The sequence below is a fragment of the Hyaena hyaena genome, unplaced genomic scaffold (genome assembly GCF_003009895.1).
Source record: "Hyaena hyaena isolate Hyena2069 unplaced genomic scaffold, ASM300989v1 scaffold_1614, whole genome shotgun sequence".
In the NCBI taxonomy this organism is placed as follows: Eukaryota; Metazoa; Chordata; class Mammalia; order Carnivora; family Hyaenidae; genus Hyaena; species Hyaena hyaena.
In genome coordinates this window covers 84989-108366 of record NW_024082252.1, presented here as the reverse complement: position 1 = coordinate 108366, position 23378 = coordinate 84989, and the positions used below count along the sequence as shown (strand labels likewise).

At 40.4% G+C, this 23378-nt stretch overlaps 1 long non-coding RNA gene across 3 annotated transcripts; it reads left to right on the top strand.

Annotated features, from left to right (window-relative positions):
• Positions 1 to 11444: 11444 nt before the first annotated feature.
• Positions 11445 to 18488, top strand: LOC120226183. Of its 3 annotated transcripts, none has more exons than XR_005526956.1 (4): positions 11445 to 11497; positions 12974 to 13134; positions 16156 to 16214; positions 17327 to 18488. It is a non-coding gene; the product is annotated as an uncharacterized LOC120226183 (long non-coding RNA). The 3 variants fall into 3 exon arrangements; XR_005526954.1 differs by having other exon boundaries at positions 12974 to 13164; XR_005526955.1 differs by lacking the exon at positions 12974 to 13134.
• Positions 18489 to 23378: the final 4890 nt, after the last annotated feature.

The window sequence follows — 23378 nt, the reverse complement described above, 5'->3', positions numbered from 1 at the left end:
AGGCTGACCAGTTCACAGTACCAGTCCTGGGGACCTGCCCCTGACTCAGAGGAATGGGGCTGTGGAAGCCATGTCTTACCACCTTGCAGTGGGAAGCAGACACCCAGCTCTGGAGCAATAGATTCTCTCTCTCAGGAATACAAAATCATACTAAGAATCACAGAGACTCAGGTTCGTTAGATTTGAGTCTCATTAATGACAGCCTTTTAGAACAGTGGTTGCCAAATATTTTTTTTCATTATAAGTGGGTAAAAAAAATGGGAATGTATTTCCAGTATATTTATATATTTATAGATTATATATATGTATACTTTTACTGGCTATTGTCTCAAGGCACACTCTATACTTAGGTCTTTTTTTAAAGGAAAAGTAAATATGGCCCTAGTAGTAATAAGCACACCGAGTGCCCGAATCTTGGTTTCAAATACCATTCTCCAATGAAAGGAAGCAGGACTCCTTGGGTTAATGGTTGATTCTTGAACTGGGGTATTGAAATGGATAAGGTTAGTCAGGAGCATCTTGTGGTGCCAGAAAGTAGGGGAGCACTCAAACAAAACAGAACAACATAATAATGGGGGTATGCCACAGGGACACAGGAGCTAACTGAAAGAGCTCCCAATGGCCAAAGCTGGAAAAAATGGAGCATCAAAATAATATAGCATTATAATCCAGAACATAAAACAAATACCCATGAGTCCACATTGATATACATAAATGACTGAATGAGTAAATAAATGAAGAGGAAGAGGCAAATTTCATGTAAAGAAACATTCTAAGTAATTTATGTAGATAATGCAGGAAGCGGGGCATAGTTACTTATTTCTTAAGTGTGGGCTGCACATGGTGACCTCCCTCAAAGGGGACAGTATGGAAAAAGGAGGCAGGGGGGAAATAGTGTTACAATGGAGAAACTTGAAATTCTCTACCTGCACCAGGTGATCAAGGTCAACATCAACAGTAATTAAGTCAGGTTGATGGTATTTGATATGATGTGATGAAAACGGTGCTTTATTTCTATGGTCTTTCCTCTAAAAATCCATAACCCCAGACTAGTCATGAGAGAAACATCAGACAAATCCCAATTGAGAAACATTGGACAAAGCACCTGCCCAGTACTCCTCCAAATGTCAAAATCATCAAAACCGAGAAGAGTCTGAGAAACTGTCACAGCCAAGGGGAACTAAGGAAAAACAAGGAGATATAACTAAATAGAATGTGCTATACCAAATGCCATGATAAAATAGAAAAAGGGCACTAGGTGAAAACTAAGGAAATCTGAATTAAGTTTGACTGTAGTTAATAATAATCTACTGATATTAATTCATTAATTATAATAAATGTATCATGCTAATAAAAAGCTGTTAATCATAGGGAAACTGAGGGTGGATCATATGGGACCTCCCAATACTATCTTTATGATTTTTATGTAAATCTAAAGCTGTTCCAAAAAGTGAAGTTTATTGTTATGGGATGAATTGATTAAAACATCATCCTCAGCTGTCCTGTGCATTGTAGGATGTTTTGCAGCATCCCTGGCCTCTACCTAGTAGATGCCTGTAGCATCCTTCCAGTTGTAACAACAAAAATGTTAACAAGTGTTACCAAATGCTCCCTGGGGTGGGGGTGGTGGGGCCGATCGGCCCAGGTTGAGAACCATTTGTTTTAAAGAAACGCTTGATTGGGGCACCTGGGTGGGTCAGTCGGTTGGGCGTCCGACTTCAGCTCAGGTCATGATCTCATGGTTCATGGGTTCGAGCCCCACATCGGGCTCTGTACTGACAGCTCAGACCCTGTTTCAGATTCTGTGTCTCCCTCCCTCCCCTGCTCATGCTTTGTCTCTCTCTGTCTCAAAAATAAATAAATAAATATTAAGAAAAGAAAGAAACGCTTGAGTGGGAGGGCCAGTATGAGATAGAAAGTTAAAGAATTTTCTCACAAATAAAAAAATGGCCCCACTAATTTTGCCAACTACGTATTTGTGTGTGTGTGTGTGTGTGTGTATGTGTGTTTGTGTGTACTTACTCATCATTGTTGGCTGAATTAGGAGAAAGTAGACAAGCTGATTCTTCATGCTATATGGAGCTGGTGCAGAGGATGAGGTGACAAGGTCATAAAGGTCAGAAAGAGCAAACACAGAAGACCTCAGAAGTGTGAGGAGCAGAGACAACAAGGAGCTGCAGGACAGGTAATCGAGGGTCTGATGTGGGTGATGTAGCTCCACGTGCTGGGGGTAAGAGCTTCTGCATCCTCTCTATTAAACTCAGTTACACAGGTATTTATTGACTGCTTGCTCTGAACCAGTCTCCCTAAATGCCAGGCTTCTAGGCTTCTCCCAGCTCATTCCTTCCCTTAAGGTTCTCACGATGCTGCCTCAAGGCCCAGAACACTCTCAGCAGTTAGGCCCCGCCTCCTCAGAGACAAACCACTTGCTCAGGTCTCTCTCTGTCTATAAAATTGTCTAAGACCCCTCATCTCTGGCCTTTGCTGTGTATATAAGTGCACACACACACTATTATTTGACACAGTATATGCATATAATTGTATATTATACATACATTATATAATAATTATACACATTTTATGCATACAATATATGTGTATGTCATATAGTATGTATGTGTATATGTTACATTATATAGTATTCATATATACTATATTTATATATTGTATGTATACACACAATATAGACATATATTGCAAATATTAATAATGTCTATAATATATGTAATTATATACACCATTAATTACAGACACATTATTATGATAGAGTATTAATTATATACACACACTATTATTATATACAGTATATAAATATAACTACATATACATATATTATTATAGATATAATACATATAGGTATAATATATGTATGTAATATATTATACAATGTATATATAATATCACATTATATATTATTAATATATAAAATATATAATATACTTCTATATAACTTAGATATAATTATATACAAAATTGCATATATATTTACATTATTGCATATATGTTTAATTTATATATTTACTTGTATAAACTACATTGATTATCTTTTTTCTAGCTTTATTGAGATATAATTGACATTTAACATTGTGTCATTTTAAAGTGTACAACATATCGATTTGATGCACTTAATATATTGTGAAATGATTACCACTGTAGAGTTGACTAGCATGTCTATTACCTCAGTTAATTACCATTTCTTTTTTGTGGTGAGATTATTTAAGATCTCTTCTTTTAGCAACTTTCAAGTATACAATGCAGTATTGTTAATTAACTATGGGCACCATGCTGTACACTGGACCCCAGAATGTATTCATCTTATAACTGGAAGTTTGCATGCTTTGACCAAAATTTCCTCATTCTGCCCACTACTCCCTCTTCCTCCCCAGCCCCTGGCAATCATCACTCTACTCTCTGTTTCCATGAATTCAGCATTTTTAGATTCCACATGTAAGTGCCAGCATACAGTATTTGTCTTTCTCTGTCTGACTTATTTCATTAGTATAATAGGCTCAGGGTCCATCCATGTTGTAAATGGCAGGATATCCTCCTTTCTCATGGCTGAATCACATTCCACTGTATATATATACCAGGTTGTTTTTTTAAATCCATTCATTCACTGATGGACACCTAGGTTATTTCCATATGTTGGTTATTTTGAGTAACACTGTAATGGATCCAAGGGTGCAGACATCTCTTTGAGATCCGGATTTCATTTCCTTTGGATAGATACCCTAATGGGTTATCTCTGTCCTTCTAAATCTTACCTGTCCTTGAATATCTCTGATCAAATGTCATTTTTTCTATGAACAATTCTCAGTTTTACCAGTCACAAGTAGTTTCTTTTTTTCTGCCAATTTCCATTGTTTTCACAGTTCCCTGACAAAGGTATAAAGAGCCTACATACATCTTCCCTAATAGACTGCACCCTGCTCTTGTCATGAGAGTGTAATCATTGTTGTTACTTTAATCTTTGTATCCTTTGTTAACCCTGTGGTCAAAAATTATTACTTAAATACGAAGCTATTTTAACTGAGGTCTAGATGATCTGAAATAAATATCTTACCCTCTCATCCTGTTGACATATTTGCATTTCAACAGGAACTTTCTGGAGAAACACAATGCTGAACTCACAAGATTTGAGGGTGGCCATTTAAGGTATGAAGCCATGTTAGTCATATTAATTAGGGGCAGGTTTTATCTCTGACTCCACATCCCATTCGTGGGTGGAGGCCTCATTTACTTATGCCTAAGACTTGCTCTGCCTTTATTCTTAATACATGGGGATCAAGGTTGAAGAATCGGATTCTTATGGAAAATAAGACATTTCTTGGACATTTTCTGTTAGCCTTTCCTGTGTACAAACCACCCACAAACTTAGTGGCCTAAGATAGTAATAAGATATTATCTTTCAAGGTACTGTGGTTGGCGAAGCAGTTCCTCTGTTGGTTTTGCATGAGGCCATTCACATAGGGGGTCAACTGAACCAGAAGGTCCAAGATAGCAGGTGATACTGGCTCTTGGCCTGATTTACCCAGGTTTTCCTCTATGTGGTCTCTCATACTCCAGGAGGCTATACCAGCTTCCTGATGTGGCAGCCACAAGGTAACATTCCAAAATGGCAAGGGCAGAAGCTCCAATGTCTCTTTATACCAGGGCTACAGATTTCGCACAACATGTGGTTAAAGCATGTCACATGCCAGTCCATAATGGAAAGATGCGGAAACAGAGGCCACCTTCAATGGGAGGAGCTGCAAAGAATTTATTACCCTATGAAATCGACCAGACAGCTGTGTGGCATTTCCAGTGACTCAGACACAAGAGACTTAGGCTACCACTCCGCACTATGCAGAAGTCCTCTACTTATTCCCCTCTCAAAGGAACAGAGGAAGGATATGATATCCTCAAAGACATCTCGCTGCCCAGAGATGGGAGACAAATGATTTCTCAATATGATGCCACACTGGACTGAACCGAATTAACCAATGGTATGATATCCTGAAGATTTTGTTCTTTACCCAGAAGTAGGGGAAATTGAGTTGTTTCATCTGTGGGGAAGAACACTATGTTGGCTGACCACCATATATTTCTGGGAAATTAACCACTTACCTCTAAGTGATGGCAGGAGGCTGCCCACATTGCCAAACCATTTCTTGCAGGTGGTAGTATCTTTCTAAAGATTGAATCTCAACCCTAAGAATGAAATAACTAGTAAAGCATCACCATAAAACTATATATAAAGAATGCCGAGCTTGCCTGAAAGGAATTTAGAGGGGAGATTCTATCATCTGTAGAGAGTTAAACAGCACTACCCCCACCCCCGCGGCCCACCACCATAATACAGTCTTTCTTTTGCCCCAACAGTTTGTAATAAGAATAAGTAAGATTCAGTGGATTTCCTGCACTCAACATGAGGGAGCATTTCTTACAACATCCCTTTGCCTAATCAGGGAAGGGGGATGTTTGAGGAATTCACTGAGTACCTCATTCCATACTCACAACCATGCTCAGAGGGAAGAATTAGTATTGCACAACTCAGGAAATGGCATCTGAAGGGTTAAGAAATTGTCTACTACCTCACAGTTAGTAAGAATTGGAACTGGAATTCATGCTCAGTTCCAGGTATGTCTGAAGCAAGACTCACCACCACCACCCTATCTCCCAGGAGGATATACATACAAGATCTGCCAGATAGATCATGACTTGGATAAAGGAATACAAGAAACCAAAGGCTTGTAGAATCCCAGAGAGGAAAACGTTGGAGGAAGTTTTGGGATGGCCTGGAAGCATGATGTTACTCCATTTCTGTCTTTAAAAGAAAGGTCCAATGAAGAAAGATTATTGAAGGTGAGAGAGAGACAGAAGGAGGGAGGGAGGGAGAGAGAAGGACGGCTGCACTCTGGCTTCAACAAAGTCTTCGTGACCCAGAGTCATTTCTTATTAGCCACGGGGAAGTTCAAAGTACTTTCTGGTGTATAGCGCAGGCCAGTCTGGGCTTTCCAGCCAAACATGTGATATGACTAGGGTAGTTTAGAGTGACCCTGGGAAAAGCTGTTGTTAATTCTATTCAGTTCAGTCTAGCATTGTATAGGGAAATCATTTGTCTTAAGTAAGATCCTGTGTTTTGCAAGGTAATGTCATCCTGTTACCACATATTCATAAATACCTAGGGACTATCTATTGAGGTATTTTTTGTCTTGTTTCACATTGGCTGCGCATGTCAAAGACCCATGCCAACCCCACGTAGCCCAGGAGGGGGCAATTCCAATGAAAGACTGTCTGTTGGTTGTCTGGGGACTACTGTCCAAAATTGAAGCCTTGAAAGGGGAAGGGAGAGTCTCTATTGGCCATTCTAGGCCTGAACTCCATATCTTGAAAACTGTTGTATTATTTTTGCCTATCCGTTGTGTGCTTATGACTGACTCATGATAAAGGTGGATCTGCTCAACAGCAGGCTTATAAGCAGAAGAAGGGAGAGAACCCAGTCTCCCATAGACTAGGGGCCAGGATAACTAGGGACTTTTCTCTAGTGTGATGGAGGAGAAAAGGAAGCTCACAAATACAGACATGAGATGTTCTGCTAATCACATAAATAGGAACCTGGAACCAGATTTATTTGCTCCGGAGTAAAAAAGAAAGTGGTACATTTCTTATACTCAAGAGTTGTTGGGAAAATTAACACTCATTATATATATATGCCTGTCAGACAGATCTATGTACTTAAAATAGGCTCTCTTATGGCCTTTTCTGATTATTTTAGTGTTCTTTAGTTTTACTTCTGCCAAGGTCTTGGAGAGACTAAGATCATTTCTTATAGTTGCATATTTCTTGGACCTAGGGTCACACTATGACCTTAGTGGACATGTGTGCCTTTTGATGCTTGCAACATATTGGAAGCTTATTAAAGATTACTGAAAGACTTTTAAATTTCCCAACTGTTTTAACAAGAAGAACCAACCTAATAGTGCAGCTGAGGGACACCCGGCTAGTCCTAACAGCTGGCACATGGGTCTAAATGCTGCCCTGCATTTAGAATGGCAGGTGTCTTGGCACATTCTGGACACAAGCCAGTTGACTCACCCCAAAGAGCCAGCCCAGTCTCTGCAACATCTATGATCACCTAGAGAGATTTTTATTTGGTGTGTGGCTTTAGAAAATATACTGCTCCATTAGTAATAACCCCTCACTCCTTCTTTCATTCCAGCTTTATCTGATGGCCTCAGTCCCCTAGAAAACAGCACCGACTTTGCAGTTTAGGATTCTGAGTAGAGTTTCTTTTTCAATGGAAGGGTTATAATGCTCTAGATTATGTTGAGTTAGTCTTCTGTGTCCTCAGTGTGTTAGCAAGGTAGCCTGGGCTCTACTGCTGTTTTCATTAATAAGAAGTGGGTGATGGATGCAGAGGTGGGTGTGGATAGAACAGGCTCCACTAGTCCTTAGAGACCACATTTCCATAGTGGGCATTGGGAAGTCATAGCTGTCAAAGTGAGCCACTAAGGATGATACACTCTCCATTCTCAGTGTGAGTGTGAGTGTGAGTGTGTGTGTGTGTGTGTGTGTGTGTGTGTGTGTGTGTGTCGGGGAGCTCAGAGTCCATTCCTCCACTTGGTCTGAAAGTATTTGATAAGTGAGCATACAGAAGTTTAAAGAGGAAGAGGTTTTTAATAAGCTCACATAGGCTGAACTTCAGCATAGTTGATACTATCAGATTTGGCAACTTTACTTATAGGTTGTGTCCTTAAAAAAAGTTGTTCTGTTATCTAAGCACATAAGTCATATTTTTATTGTAGAAAATTTGGAAGAGCCAAAAAATACAAGGACAAAATTAAAATCACCTATAATTACACTATTAATATTTGTGTGTAAGATGAAATTAAATACTATATATATAGTTGGTAAGGTATTTAATATGATGTGATATGTAACATTTCATAAAATATTATATTGCATTATATTACTATTTTTTGTATAAAAGTATGAAAATATATGTATATACTATATTGCAACTTAATTGGTATGTAATTTCAAACTTTCTTGAATGTGATTAATATGAAAAGTATTTGATGGAAGAATAAATGAATAAACTTTTACATTAATGAACAAATGCATGAGTAGGTTCATTTTCCACTTTGTGGGGTGGGGGAATTTACAACCCTTCCAAAAACTTTAACCTAGAGGAAATCAGAGATTCACACTAACCTCCTCCTCATAATGGAATGATAGTCCATCTCCTCCTGATTCTGTCCCCAAAACATGGCAACAAACATATACACACATACCCATCATTTAAATACTAGCTCTTGTTTATCTTACTATGAACTTGGCCTAGGACAGGAAGTCTGGTTCTATAGACTCAACTCTCAAAAATACAAACAATGAAACTCTGTCTCTCAGTTTCTTGCTCTTAAACTTCCTCTACTCTCTTTCACATACACACACACACACACACACACACACACACACACACACTCCACGACAACCACCACCATTCTGTAGCATAACTAAATCACTCATGTGGGAAGGTCTTATGTAATCCCAGAGATTTCCACATTGCTTATGTTGGGCTGAATATTAGGTGTTATATATTTTTTCTTTGGCATCATAATATTTCTCTTCAGAGATAAACTATGATTTAACAAATAAAGCTTCAAATAAAAACCTGCCCAGTTCTTTTGAGGTCAACTGCATCTGACTCAAAATTGCTTTGAGACTTTAGTTGTACATCTCTGACTTCCAAATATTGCAGAAAAGTGAAAAATGGGAAAGAAACAGAAGCCAAAAATATGGGATATTTCAATCAAATCTCATTTTGTTCTCCTCCACTTTTGTTTAGAGGTTAAGAACAGGGTTCTTTTTTTAAATTGTTTTATTTATTTTATTTTCGAGAGAGAGAGTGTAAGGTGGGAGGGACAGAGAGAGGGGGAGAAACAGAATCCAAAGCAAGTTCCAAGCTCCAAGCTGTCAGCACAGAGGCTGACACGGGACTTGAACTCACAGACAGTGACCTGAGCTGAAGTCAGATGCTCAACCAACTGAGCCACCTAGGTGTCCCAAGAACAAGGGTATGATGCCCAAGATCTGACCTGAAGCCTGACTTTGCCACCCTCAGCCAGGTGACCTTAAACTCTTAAAGTTCCAGTTTCCTCATTAATAAAATGGATTAATAGTAGTCCTCTTTTATAAAATTATTGTGAGGATTAATCAAGATAATGGGTGTTTAGTACTTAGAACAGGGACTTTTAAATACTAAGTGCTAAATACTAAGCAATTATAATTATAGCATCATTATTGGTCTTTTTAAAAAAAATGTTTTTTTTTTTTTAATTTTTGAGAGAGAAATGGCACATGCTCCCATGGTGTGCCTGAACCTGTGAGGGTTGAGGGCCAGGAAGAAAGGGAGACAGAAGATCAGAAGCAGGTTCTGAACCGACAGCAATTTGTCTGATGGAGGGCTCAAACTCATGAGCCATGAGACCATAACCTCAGCCAGAAGTTGGACACTTAACCAGTGAGCCACCCAGGATATCTGTCATAATCGGTCTTTTCTTAATATCAGTATTACGGGGCTTGCATTGAACTTGAAACTAAAAAATTGTAGAATGAGCCACAAAGCTCAATATAAATTTCCTCCTGGAATACTAATTTATTTTTCTTCTAAATTTAAAATAAATATAAACATATATAACATATGTGAGGGGGTGGTGGCAAGCATTCAGGCAATTTCCTACTTATCAAAGAAATCTAACCTGGTAAAAGTAAATGATTATGCAATCAGACTTTTCTAGGATTTCTAACTACAGCACGTCATGATCTATAATGCTGTATTGTCTGTTGGTTTCATTACAACATCCAGATTATAAATGATGGCCTTCATAGGCAAAGTACCCAGTGCAGCCAATATTACTCCAGAGAGTGCTCCAGAGAAACCTAATTCTGTTAAAGATTCAGTTACGAAGGAGAACGTCAAAGCTGATGAGGTATGATGCTGTCATGGGATTGGGGTTTAGTACCATGAAACTGATCATCCATGAGTCAGTTTTTGGCTTAAGCGTTGGGAACCTCCAGGGAGCACTAATAGGATTCACAAGTGTTCTGGCAGCCATCTCAGTGCTGTGTAAACCATGAGGCCAGGACAAGAGAGCCCAAGAGGGATAGCATTTCATTGCTTAATTCTTTCTGGCATGTTCAGAGTCTCAGAACTTGAGAGAACACTGTGTTGATCCATGTTTGGTGTTGAATGAGGTGGGATGTGAAGACAGAATAAAAGCGGAGTTTCTCTATTCCAGAGATCTTATTAGCCATTCCTGAAAGAGAACTGGGGTCAGGCTTGCAGGCAAGAAAAATCCCCTCAGGTCTCCCAAGAGTTGATAGGGGATGTGAAATAGACCATAGAGTCTGAAGGAAGAGACTAAGTCCAGGTCCTGAAGCATGTCCATCATGAATACACATTCCACGGCTCCTTCTGATGGTCTGTGACATCTCTCTGAGCCATCTGAAGCCAACAAAACTATAGTTTTTTCCCATAGACTAAGCTGAAAATTGAACTGAATATGACAGGAAATTTGCCTTGCTCATTTTTCTCCTTTATAAATGTGTCTGCTGTCCCCTGGCCATCTTGATCTGCTCTCTCCATCTGCCAGAAATAGCATTCTTTGTTATAGACACTCTCAAATGTACCTCTGTCAGTGTGACTATTCTCACAGTGGTCATGACAGAATCCCCTGGGTTCTGTTCCTTTTATAACATTTTTTTTTTTTTTACCATTGAATGGGATGAATTCATTGCTTGAATTGGGTGGGTGGGGCATTTCTTCATGGACAGACATTATCTATGTGTTTAATTCTCAACTAGACAATATCAAATGGATCACACCTTGAAGAAGGATAGCCCATCAGTCAGATAGAGCTCTTGAAAGTCTGGCATGAAAGCCACTGAATTCCACCATGACCTTCCAGTGTACCTTTATAAGTAAGCTACTTAATTTCTCAGGATCTCAGTTTCTGGAGTGAGTTGAGCTGTGTCCCAATTGTACCTTTAAGATCAAATTTTAATTGCTAATTGTTTGATATATATATCTCAACCAAGAAACATAATGTTTCTTGACTGTATTGAAGGTTAAGGAGATATGAATGTAATGTCCTATAATTACAATGCCTGGTGCATAAGAGTCAATACTCAATAAATACATCATGAATGCATTATTGTTTTTATGCACATAGACATGCATATTACTCAAGCCAACCCTGAGTTTTAAACTCTCAGTTGAGTTCAATTCTTGTGCATGAAGATGATAACTGAAGGGATCCAGCTGCTTCCCTGATCATGCACTTTTGCTGGTTTTCATGCTGGATACTTTGGAGCCTTCCCATCTGGTCCCACGGAACTGTTGGAACCTTGGGATTGGCAGTTTGAAGCACTTTACCCCTCTCCCCCCCACCCCCATCTACTCAACATAGGAGAGTAAGAGCCCCTCCTCCAGCTGGGGCAACATTGGGAGTAGGTAAGTTCCTGACAATCTAATTTGCTCCTTGGAGTGAGTTTTCCTATGGGACAATGTGTTATATGGTATCTTGTTTCTTGGAGCAGTCCACATCTTGTATGAGTCAGAGAGGAAACACATGGCACGTTCAAACTGGGTAATCTGGGAGGGTTTAGTAAGGGGATTATTTACAAAGATGTGGGCCAGGTGCAGAGAAATCACAAAAGATAGTGTAGCAGCCTGGAGAATTGGAATGAGAAGGCTTAGGTGCCATGGTAGGAGTACATATTAAAACATGGAGACAGAGAGCTTAATGGGGAGGGCCACCAGCCAGTCCCCTACAGCAGAGAGACACGACTAGCTTGTGTTCCTTGGACAGAGAGCCAGGAGAGTTAATATCCTCACCTCAATCTCTTGTTCCCCATTAGGTGAACTCAACCAGAAGCCGAAGAACCGGAACCAGTCCAAGTAGACATTTCAAAATCTTTTTTAAAAATATTTATTTTGAGGGAGAGAGAGACAGAGTCTGAGTGGGGGACAGGCAGAGAGAGAGGAAGACACAGAATCCGAAGCAGGCTCCAGGCTCCAAGGTGTCAGCACAGAGCCTGATGTGGGGCTTGAACTCATGAACCATGATATCATGACCTGAGCCAAAGTCAGATGCTTAACTGACTAAGCCACCCAGGCCCCCCCCCCCAAAGACAATTCAGATCAGCCTTTTAAGGGGGAGCAGGGTGGGAGCCAGTAGAGTGAATATCCCCAGTCATATTGTGGTTTTCTAATCATGAACCCAATCACAATTGTTCCTAAGGGAAATATACAAGCCATATAGTATAAATTTTTCTAGGAGCCACATTTAAAAAATTAAAAAAAATAATTTTAATAACATTCTATTTAATTTTATATATCTAAAATATTGTATTCTAACATACAATCAGTATAAAATTTACTAATAAGGTATATTATATTTTTTAAACAAAGTCTTCAGAATCTGATGTGTAGTTTATACTTCTAGCAAGCATATGTCAATTCAACTAGTCACATTTTAAGTGCTGAATAGTCCTGGGTTGCTGGTAGCTACTACATAGGACAGGGCAAGTCTAGTATATTTTAAATGCTTAATACCACATATTATTATTAAAGAGGGGGGAATTGAGAAACATGCTTGCCTGGGTTTGGAGAGGGGAGGTGAAGGAAGCATTGGAGGCTTGTATCATACAAAGACCTGATGGTCTTGTCTGCCGGTTTCCTCCTTGACATGCCTCACAAGGCCATCTCATTTACAACCCCAGATTCTTAAACTCAAAGTGACCGTAGAGATGGGGCCTCCTGAGAGAGATCTGAGGCCAGGCTGTGGGTGACTTGTGAGGACAGGAATGTGCCTTCCCCATCTCCCAGGATTCATCTATCACCATCATCCCATTCCTGTTACCTCACACCTCACCACCCAGTGGACCACTTCACCCAGGCCTCTGCTTTGTCTTGAGTCATATCCAGAATTTCTACCCATGGAGTTTCTCCAAAGAAGGTGTCTGGTTTCAAGAGCCAGGCTGTGTTTTCAAATGACAGTTCAGCACCTTTGAGAGTGACATCATGGCAAGAGTGATGGTATTAAGTCCAGTGTTGGTACCAGAGGATGGCAAGAGCTCAGATGTATGGTGAGCTGGCTGCCCAGCAAAAGCTGTTGGGTAAGGCCCTGCCTCTGAGCTATGTTTTCCACTTTGCACATGGCCCATGGTGGCAGAGATGGTGGCTATTCACTGAACAGTCTATGTGTCCCCTGTACTTTCCAGACCCCCTTCGATTTTCTCACTTTCTGCCCTTTACAACATCTCCATTAATGGGACTACTATCTGCCCAATGGAGGAGATCTGAATCTGAGAGTCGTCTGGGGCTCCTCTCCTTACCTTACCCTCCATATGCAATCTATCACCAAGTTCTTTCAAGGGTAGCTCCAAAATACATATCTTGACTTATTGCATGTCTCATGTCTTCCTAGCTTCACAGCTACTGACATAGTTCCAGAAACTACCTGCCTTTCCCTGGGCTGTGCCTCTTGTTTGGTGAGCTCACCCTTATTTCCCTCTTCATTCTTTATATAGCATGCTATTTAAAAACATATATCAGGTCACATCTCATCTTGCTTAGGATACCCACTGGTTTTTCATGGCATTTTGAACAATAATATAAATACCATAAAATACAGGTACCTAAAAAGCCCTCCTTAATTTAGTTTTGGTAACCTCTCTGTCCTCACTTCTGCCCCCTTCATTTTGCTCACTAGGCTAAGCCCACTGGCTTTCTTTCTGTTAATCCAATACTATAAGCTTTCTCCTCCCTCAGGGCCTTTGCACGTGTTATGGAGAAAGAATCTAAGTGCCATGAAAGCAAGGACTTTGTATTTTTATCCTTGCATCTCCTTTACACATGTACTTGGCAAGTAGTTGATGGTTGGAAAAATACTCATTGAATAAATGAATGAAAGTATCTACTTGAGTTCAATTCCCAATAGTAGTCTGTAAGTTTACCAGCCAGAACAGAGGACTTCCCTTAAGAAATTCTGCCCTTGCCTAGACCTGAGCAAGAGATCTCTGTCCTAAGCCCCTTGCTGTATAGGGCTCTGCTCTGACCTTCTTCTATGCTTTCTCTTTCTCATAAGATGAAGACATCAAGAGGTTCAGAGGATGTGTCCTCCAAGAATGCAGTCTAGAAAGGAATATAGCATTTCTAGAATTCCCTTCCAGAGTGCCCCTCTTCTAGACCCCAGAATTCCCTATCAATGACCCTGATCCTGCTTCCAGAGCCCCGATGGGGCTCTTCCCCATATCTGTCCTCTCAGGGCAGACCAGGGTGCATAGCCCTACACCTGGTGGTGGCACGGGGGCAGCTGTGTGATGTTACGTGTGGACAGATCGTGAACTTGAAGGCTGCAGAATCCACTCAGCTCTGCGTGCTGTGGAATGGAGTTAGAGTGGTAAGAGAGGAGGGACAGATGGAGAGCTGAGGTTTACTTCTCCTCATTGCCAGTTTTAGCATGGAATGAAACAAGGAATCTGAGAAGCCTGCATTGAAACCTGGCCTCTGGGGCATGAAGGAAGGAGGAGAGTGGAGATTATATGTTGAGCAATTTGTGAACTCAGTTTATAACTTCTAAGTATTTACGTGGCATCTCCATTTGTACTCTCCAAAGCCTACAAATGCTCTGGGCAGGCCTCCTGAGCTGCGTGGAGTGCTGGCTCCCTTTGCATTGATTTAAGGTTGGGTGGAGGCCCTGGAGCATCCCCTCCATCACTGAAACAGAGGGGACCCCAAGAAAGAGCCAGGAACTCCGTATGGGCAGTAGCCATTTTCCTTCCCCATCTTTGTATTTGTGCTTACTTTCCCCAAGGTCATTAACAGAATTAATGGTAGAAGGTTTGTGAACAAGATTAATGCCCCATAATAGAGGTTTAGATAAATAAATCAAGTACATACATCCAACGCTATACTCTGTATCTATTAAAACATTTTAGATAAATAACTGGAATAACAATAATATTACTACTAATAACCACAACAATGACAGCTCTCTCTCCTTGAGCACTGGGTCTCTGTCAGTCAGCATATGCAGCAGCTCACACTCACCATCTCACTTAGGCCCCAAAACCACAGGATGGGTTCTTAGTTCAAGGCATCAGCAAGGAAACTGAGCTTGGGAGGATTTAATTATACATGGGTGTGCGGATTAGGGAGTTGTTCTCTGAGTCTTTTGAACTGGGCCACAGTTTCTTCACAAGGAGGAGGTGGCATCTTCCAGAATCACACCCCCCCCCCCCACTTCTTTAGGAGATGGGAAACCTGAGCTCCTTTTCTTATTGAGGTATAATTGGCATGTAATGTTGTGTAAGTTTAAGGAGCAGGAAGATGCTGGTTTGACACATTTATATATTGCAATATGATTACCACCTGTTACCACCTGTACCATTGCTTTTTTGTGGTGAGAACATTTACAATCTAATCTTCTAGCAACTTTGAAGTATAAAACCAGTATTGTTGACTATAATCACTCTGCTTTGCATTAGATCTCCAGAACTTATCCATCTTCTACTTGCAAGTTTGTATCATTAAACAACATCTCTTCAGTTCCCTAACCCTCAACTACTGGAAACTACTATTATACTATGTGTGTCTATGAATTCAGCTTGTTCAGACTCCACATATAAATATAAATGATATCATACAGTTTCTACCTTTCTCCAGTCTGACTTGTCTCAGTGTAATGTTCTTAAAGTTTATCCATGTCACTGCAAATGGCAGTCCTGTGGCTAAATAACATTACACTGTACATTTACACATCTTCTTTATCCATTCATCTATTGATGGGCCTTTAGGTTGTTGCCACCTCTTGGCTATTGTAAATAATGCTGAAATAACATGGGAGTACAGCTGTCTTTTTGATATCCTGTTTTCATCTCCTTTGGATATATACTCAGAAGTGGGATAGCTGGATCATATGCTAGTTCCACTTTTAATCTGTTGGTGGAAATGCCAATTCATTCAGCCACTGTGGACAACAATATGGCTGTTCCTCAAAAATTTAAATATAGAAACCTGAGCCCTTTGGCTCTCAGTTTGCTTTTCCCTCCTCTTGGCCCCTTGTTACTTAACCTAAGTCTTCATTTTTTTTTTCTTTTTACCAGTGAAATAGGAATAACAACAATACAACAATATGGAATATTACTACTTGTTCACTCTCTTGGTAAGTTCCAATTTTTCTCCTCCTCTTCTCTGAAAGCTGGTTGTCAGTTATTGTGTTCCTTGTGGGGGCCAGGGGGTGGGCTAAATGGCCCTCCCCATGGCCCATTCTGGGAGAAGGATCAGTAAGACAGTTAGGAACTTCCACATCACCCAGCTTATCTCCTCACAGCTGTCCAGCCTGGTGTACTAAATCATTTGATTTCCTCTCCTGTCTCGAGTTGCCCATCAAGGTCCTTCTAGTATGTATGACAAGACCTTAGCCACAGGGTAGTGAGAAGAGAAAAGGGACTGAGAAGTGAAGAAAAAAGCTAGATGAAATCCATATATGTCAATATGCATAAAGATCTAGAAGGATCTAGACCAAGAAGTTTATGGTAATCATTTTTGGGTGATGGAAATATGTTTACTTTCTTCATACATTTCAAGAAAAAGTATACATTTTTTTATTTGCTAAACTGTGCACTTGTCATCAAGAGAATGAAGGAGGACAGAGACAGGTAGGGGGCCTCCTGGTGGGTAGTTGATCTTGGGGAAAAAGGACTCTAAGGGATAGGACAGACATAGGATTGAAAAAAGAATCATGTATGAAAAGGCACTGGTTGAGATGCGGAGAGGGGTAGGTGTTTGCTGAGTCCCAGTGGGATAGGCACCACTGGTTTGCCAGCAGCCAGGTCTGTGTGGAGGCCCCAACACAGGCCAGTAAGATTCATGACAAAATGTCAACAGAAATACTACCTTCAGTGAATGAAAAGAAACAAACATGCTTTCTCCTTTAAAACAGTTTTCTTTTAACATGAACATAAACAAATAACTACCAGGGGCAGTGTGGGAACCAGATAGCTTTCAGGTAGGTCTGTTCCACCATTTTGCAAACAGACACCCAAGTTTGGAAGTTCTGTGTTCACCCAAATGGGACTGGACATCAGGCAAGTCTAATGGCAAATTGAAATTTCTCTACCCACGCACCATTATCATGGTTTGGTTCCAAAGTGTTTTTTGAATGGCCTCCTTAGTCTGCCTTAAACCCACCATCCACATGGCTACCCACCCATTTGCACGGAAGGACATTTATGAACATTAGTGTTACTTGTGTCTCCTTTATTTTTTCCACAGAAGACATCGCAGATCCTGGACCTTGGAATCTCTTCTCTTACATCTGCTTTTGACAAAAGCTTGTATAGTGCAAGAGGCAATTTATCTTTCTCTGATGTATTTCAGCAGGTTCCTACCACTATGCCTCTGGGTTTGTTTCTAAGAAGATATTCCCTGTGCCTTCATGTATGACTCTTATCAGCCATGGCTCTCCCTTTGTTCTTCTGCCCTTCTGACATTGGCAACAAGAGAAGGCAGCCATGGGAACCTGTCAGTTTTCTAATTTACTTTTCAGCATTGCATATCATTATTTCCAGTGGGCAAAAGGCAAAATGAATGAATGACAGAGATGTAGAAATGAAACTAGAATGGTACTGTAGATTGGATTTGCTGCAGATAGAAGCTGAGACAGAGTTTAAGGAGCAGGTTATCAGGTATCAACATCTCTGGGTGGGGGAGATGAACTGTGATGTAACCCAACAAAGACTTGACCAACCCAGTGGGGAGGTCTGGTAGGTATGTGGTACCAACAGAGCTATTCTGTAGGAGATGGGCTGTCTTTTAAGGGCATGACCTTAGACGATGTAAGGAGTCTCTTTGTAGTTGAATAGGACCCTCCAGGGCCTGAGGGATATCTGCTGACAGCACTCCCAATAGCAGGGACAGCAGATTCTCCATTGAAGGAGACCCTGGGTGTGCTGCTCCATGTCCTCCACAAATGGACTGCACTGGACCACCCAACCAGCTGTTCAGACCAATAACACAAGTCAGGTTAGGCAAAATCCCACTCCCTCTGTACAAACACCTCACAGTTGTTCAGGATTGATGTATTTGACTAACTTAGCCCGTTGTTTTGGTGTTGTATAGTCTTACTTCAACCTGGATGATGGCTTTGTTACATTGTAACTAGTGTAGGCAAAGTCTTGATGGATCATTGAGTTGAAACTAGATGAATTTGTTGATTACCCTAAACATATTTTTAAAAGCTTAATGTTCTACATTATAAATTACCTTTTGAAGTTACCTACTTCATCAACATCACATCATTGCTGTCATTACCATTATAAGTGTTCCCATTAACAACAACAAAAGCAAGAGTAAAACTAAGCATTTATACTCTTTGAGAGGAATATAAACTACTGCTGCTCTCCCTGTATTCTTCTCCTTCTTGTTGACCCAGTAATGAGAGCCTTGAATGTATGACTAACTCTCTCCTCTGGATGATGTTCTTCCTGGATCAGCAGAAACTCCCCTCTTCTTATTTATTTTATTTTCTATTCAGGTTCTTTATTAAAAAATTTTTTAAAGTTCTTTTAAAAAAATTTATTTCTGAGAGAGAGAGAGACAGTGTGAGCAGGGGAGGATGAGAAAGAGAGGGAGACACAGAATCTGAAGCAGACTCTAGGCTCTGAGCTGGCTGTCAGCACAGAGCCCAACACGGGACTTGAACCCACAAACCATGAGATCATGACCTGAGCCGAAGTCAGACGCTTAACCGACTGAGCCACCCAGGCACACCTCTATTCAGGTTCTTGAGATGCTTGTTCTTCTTCCCAATGCTCTCTGGCACATTCAAGGTGTAATGATGTCAAGTCAACTTGGTTGTCCCCATTTTCAGTTTAGGAGACATCCACTGTAGGTGTTGCATTTAACACTGAGAGGAAGAGTGACTTGCAGATGGTAGTAAGGGGATTGTCTGGCCCTTGGGTCCCTCCGTGTGTAGGCAGACCTATCCAAAGCTCTTTCTACAGGTAGCTAATACATATACACTGTAAAACAAACAAAAAAAGACATAATAGATTAAAAATAGATAATAAAGGAAAATACAGCAAACAAAGGAGAAAACATCCAACTTCCAACTAGACAGAGATATAGCTCCTATTAAACTTTTTTGGCTACTGTCTTGAAAGGCACATTGGTAATGCTCAGGGCATGGATCCAGGATTCCTGGATCTGAACCCTAGTTCTACTGCTTATCAGCTTGTGACCCTGGACTAGTTTCTTGCCTCAGTGTTCTCATCTGTAAAATGGAGATAATACAAGAAACTTTATCATAGGGCTATAATGATAAGAAATGAATTAGTATTTGGAGGGTACGTAAAGTCATAGTTGTCTTGGAGTTAAGTACTATATCAGTGTTCGTCATGGAAGTCATAAATGAATTAAACATATCCAGAAAGTCTCATGCACATAACTGGAATCCCACCAGCCCTGAGGTTCTGTGCTCTGCTTTTCAGTGTGCTAGGAGTCTCCAGATCTCCTGCCAGATCAAGTAGAGCAAACCTGAATTAGCTTCTAAGTGACACTGGATTGTTTTAGTTAGTGGAATACCATAAATTCAGTTCTTATTTTTTTGTACTATGGTATGCATTGGTACCGTGGTCTTTTCATATAATTTCCTGACCATGTCCTTAGGTGGGAGTCCAAGAAGTGGAATTGCCAAACATGAAATTTTATCTTTTTTTTTTTGAAATTTTATCTTTTGATACATAATGTCAAATTGTCTTGTGCAAAGATTATGTAGCATACATTCCCAGGAGCAATGCTGGAAAGTACCTGTTTTCTGCATCCTCCTCCCCACTGTGAGTATTGATAATTATTTCCTTGTTTCTGTTGTGTTATATATGAACACCATCGGCATTGTGTTCTACAATACAGTTGTTGTCCTTCTCATTGATTATTTTGTATTTTGCCTTTATGACTCATCTATTCATATTTGCACATTTTTCTAGTAAGATGTGTATCAGCTGAAGTTCTGAGCTACAAACAATAAAAAACAATTTAAGCAGATGGAGAATTGATTTTTTAGGGTATCAGGTTGCTCATGTAATTGACAGGGAGGCTGAACAATGAGGCCCAGAAAATAAGTAAGAACAAAGGAAGGACTGGATATAGAAACCATAACCTAGATTATAGGGAAGGATAGTGGTGGAATAAGCTGTCACCAGTGGACACATCTCCTTCCTCGATGCACTGTTCTCTCTCAATGTACTGGTCATTGGCCTCTCCAACTGCCCAGTCCAGGAAAAGGCAAAAGCCCACTATGGGGTTCCTGTCTTCTCTTCATTGTTTTGTACCAGTGCTTTGTACATTTGGAATATTGATTCTTTGCATGTCTTTTGTATTGGAAGCAGCTTTTCTTCGATTTGTATTCACCTTTTAACTTTGTTCAGAGTGCATTTGGCCACACTGAAATTTTACATTTTCTTTCAATAATTATAAAATGTTTTCAGCTGCTAGTGTGCACATGGTAGGCTCTAAATTATTACTTTTTAACTCCAGATTCTTCCATAGCATCAGATAGGGGATATCTGTGGTATATTGTTGAGATAATGGCCCTGGATTTATTCATGTGTCACTGCATCCATATCCTTGGCTAGTCCAATCCACATTAATCAGAACTTGCTTATGGCAGTTGCTTCAGCCAATAGGACAATCGAAGCACAATCAATACATGATTCAAACAGAGGTAGAAAAAGTGCTCGCACATTGAGATCTGCTTTCTTAGAGCTGTGTGACCCCTACCACACAGAAGATGATCTGAAACTCCTTTAGTGCTGGCAGAGGTCATCTAAGCCAGCCCAAACCAGAACTACTCAGTCCATCCATGGAATGGTGAGGAATTATAAATGTGTGTTGTGCTGGTCTCGGTCTGTTAATAGTGATTCTATTGGCTAGAAAGGCTGGAGGACACTCACCTGGGCCTGGGGCGAGCCCCACAGAAATGTCCCCATTCAGAGTTAGGGTTGTAGCTGGACTGGCCTTTGTGGTTCTTATTTTGATTGCAAGAGGCACCTCATCAGTAACACTCAGGGAATTGTGAAACAAGAACAAAAATCAAGGTTTATTGCACACAGGCTCATGGATGGTGCATGACATGTCTGGGGTCATAGAACGAGGTTGTGGGGAGAGAGAGAGCATGGGCTTAAGGTTCTGCTTTTATTGGGATTGAGGATGGGGTGTCTAGGGTTTTGTGGGTTCACTCCTTGTTGGTGAATTTATAACATAAGAGCAGTAATTAAAGCATGAACAGGGAAAAATAAGTAGTCAAATGGTCAGTTATAGAAGTAAACCAGGGGTTTCTAAGACAGGGGTGGAGTGGCCTGGCTTTTTATCTAGTCTCATGGCTGGCACTGTATTTATTGGAGATAGCTGTGTGAAGAGGATGGTTGGCAATCAAAAGATTAATGTCAGACACTTGCATCATGATCAAAAAGCCAACTGTCAGGTGCTTACACTGCAAAGTGTTTGATATTTTAAGCCACTAAGTTTTGAAGAAGCTTGTTACGCATCACATGCAAACTGATACACTAACTATACATGCAACTCCTTTAAAGATCCTATTAATTCTAGGGGTACTTGGGTGGCTCAATCAGTTAAACAGAATCTGACTCTTGATTCTGGCTCATGTCCTGATCTCATGGTCTTGGGAGCAAACCCTGCATTGGGCTCTGCATGGAGCCTGTTTGAGATTCTCTCTCTCTCTCTCTCTCTCCCTCTCCATCTCTCTCAAAATAAATAAATAAACATTAAAAAATGTTAAAAAAATGAATTCTATTATTTGTTTCTTGCCTATTGCTTCCCAAACTATATAATCTGCAGGAGAGAGTAACTCAGGACCTAAAAGAGCTCACAAGTAATTCAGTGTACTCTACACTCAACTTTCTATGACATTCATTTCCTGGAAGCTCTTTTTCTCTTTTAAAGTTTATTTATTTATTTTGAGGATGGGAAGGGGAGAGAGAGAAGAAGAAAGAAAATCCCAAGCAGACTCCACACTGTCACTGCAAAGCCCTGGTAGCTCTTAGAGAATACCACTGATTGGTCCTCTCTTGTTGACTTGAAGAGTATTTGCTTTAGGTGGTCCAAAGAATAGGATATTCCCTCCTGCTTTTATCTTGGCAAAAGGCAGAATAAGAAATATCCCTTTCCTTCATCAAAAAGGTCTCCTTGGTTGGAGAATTCCTCTGGCTCTCCAAATCTTTTCCCAGTTATTTCCTCACCCAAGACCAGTCTAATTTAACCTCTGTGTTGGCAAATATCCATCATTGAACCTTCTTATCATTTAAAGTCTTCTAAAATCTGAGGGCTCTATGCACAGGAATATCAGGCCCATCATTTACTTAGCCCACCACTTTGTCCACAGAAACACGATGGAGAGAAGGTGGGTGTCATTTTAACTGACCTCTTTATGTCAGTCCCGAACTCACCCAACATTCATCACATTGTAGGCATTTGGGAAAATGCCTTTGGGTAAAATCATGGAGTGGTAAACATTAAGAGAACTTTGGGTCCATACAATCTAGTCTCTTAGCCCAAGGACACAGATTTCTTAGTGATGGATCTAAGGCTAAATTACTTAAAGCTATTTCCTCTACTGGTTTCATATAGACTAATTAGTATGAACATTTTGGGAGTTCCTAATGCTCATCCTGTCTCCCCTTCTCACTGTGTCTCACATTAGGTGAACTTACTTATTCCCAGATATGTAAATTATGTCTCTGACTTCCAAATTTATATTTGTAACTCCAAACTCCTGTATCTAACTGCCTACTCACTATCTATCCTTGGATGTCTTGCAGATATATCTAAATTAGTGTGTCCAAAACAAGACTTTCAGTCATCCAACTCGTCTACCCACTCCATGTCCACATCACTAACCTCAGCCAGGTTGTTATTACTGCTTATATAGGCCATCCCAACAGTTCCTGTAGACTATTCTAACAGTTCCTGAATTACTTTCTTTCTTCTTCTCTACTTCTCCTCTAACACATTCTCCACACAGCATCCAGAATAGTCTTCTAATTACGAAAACTGGATTATATCATGATTACCAGTTATGACCCCTTCCAGTTGTACATGGAGTGAAATCCAAAATCCTCACTGTTGCTGGAAAGTTTTCATCATCCAGCCCCTGCCTACCCAACTACACTTCGTCTCCGAGCCTTGATCTTTCAGGTTCAACCACACCAGACTTTTGGTTTCTCCATGTGTTAAATTTTCCCTGCCTCTAGGTCTCCAGTTATGCTATTCTTCTGCTTGGAAGATCTCTTAGCTTTCCTCCTGGCACTCT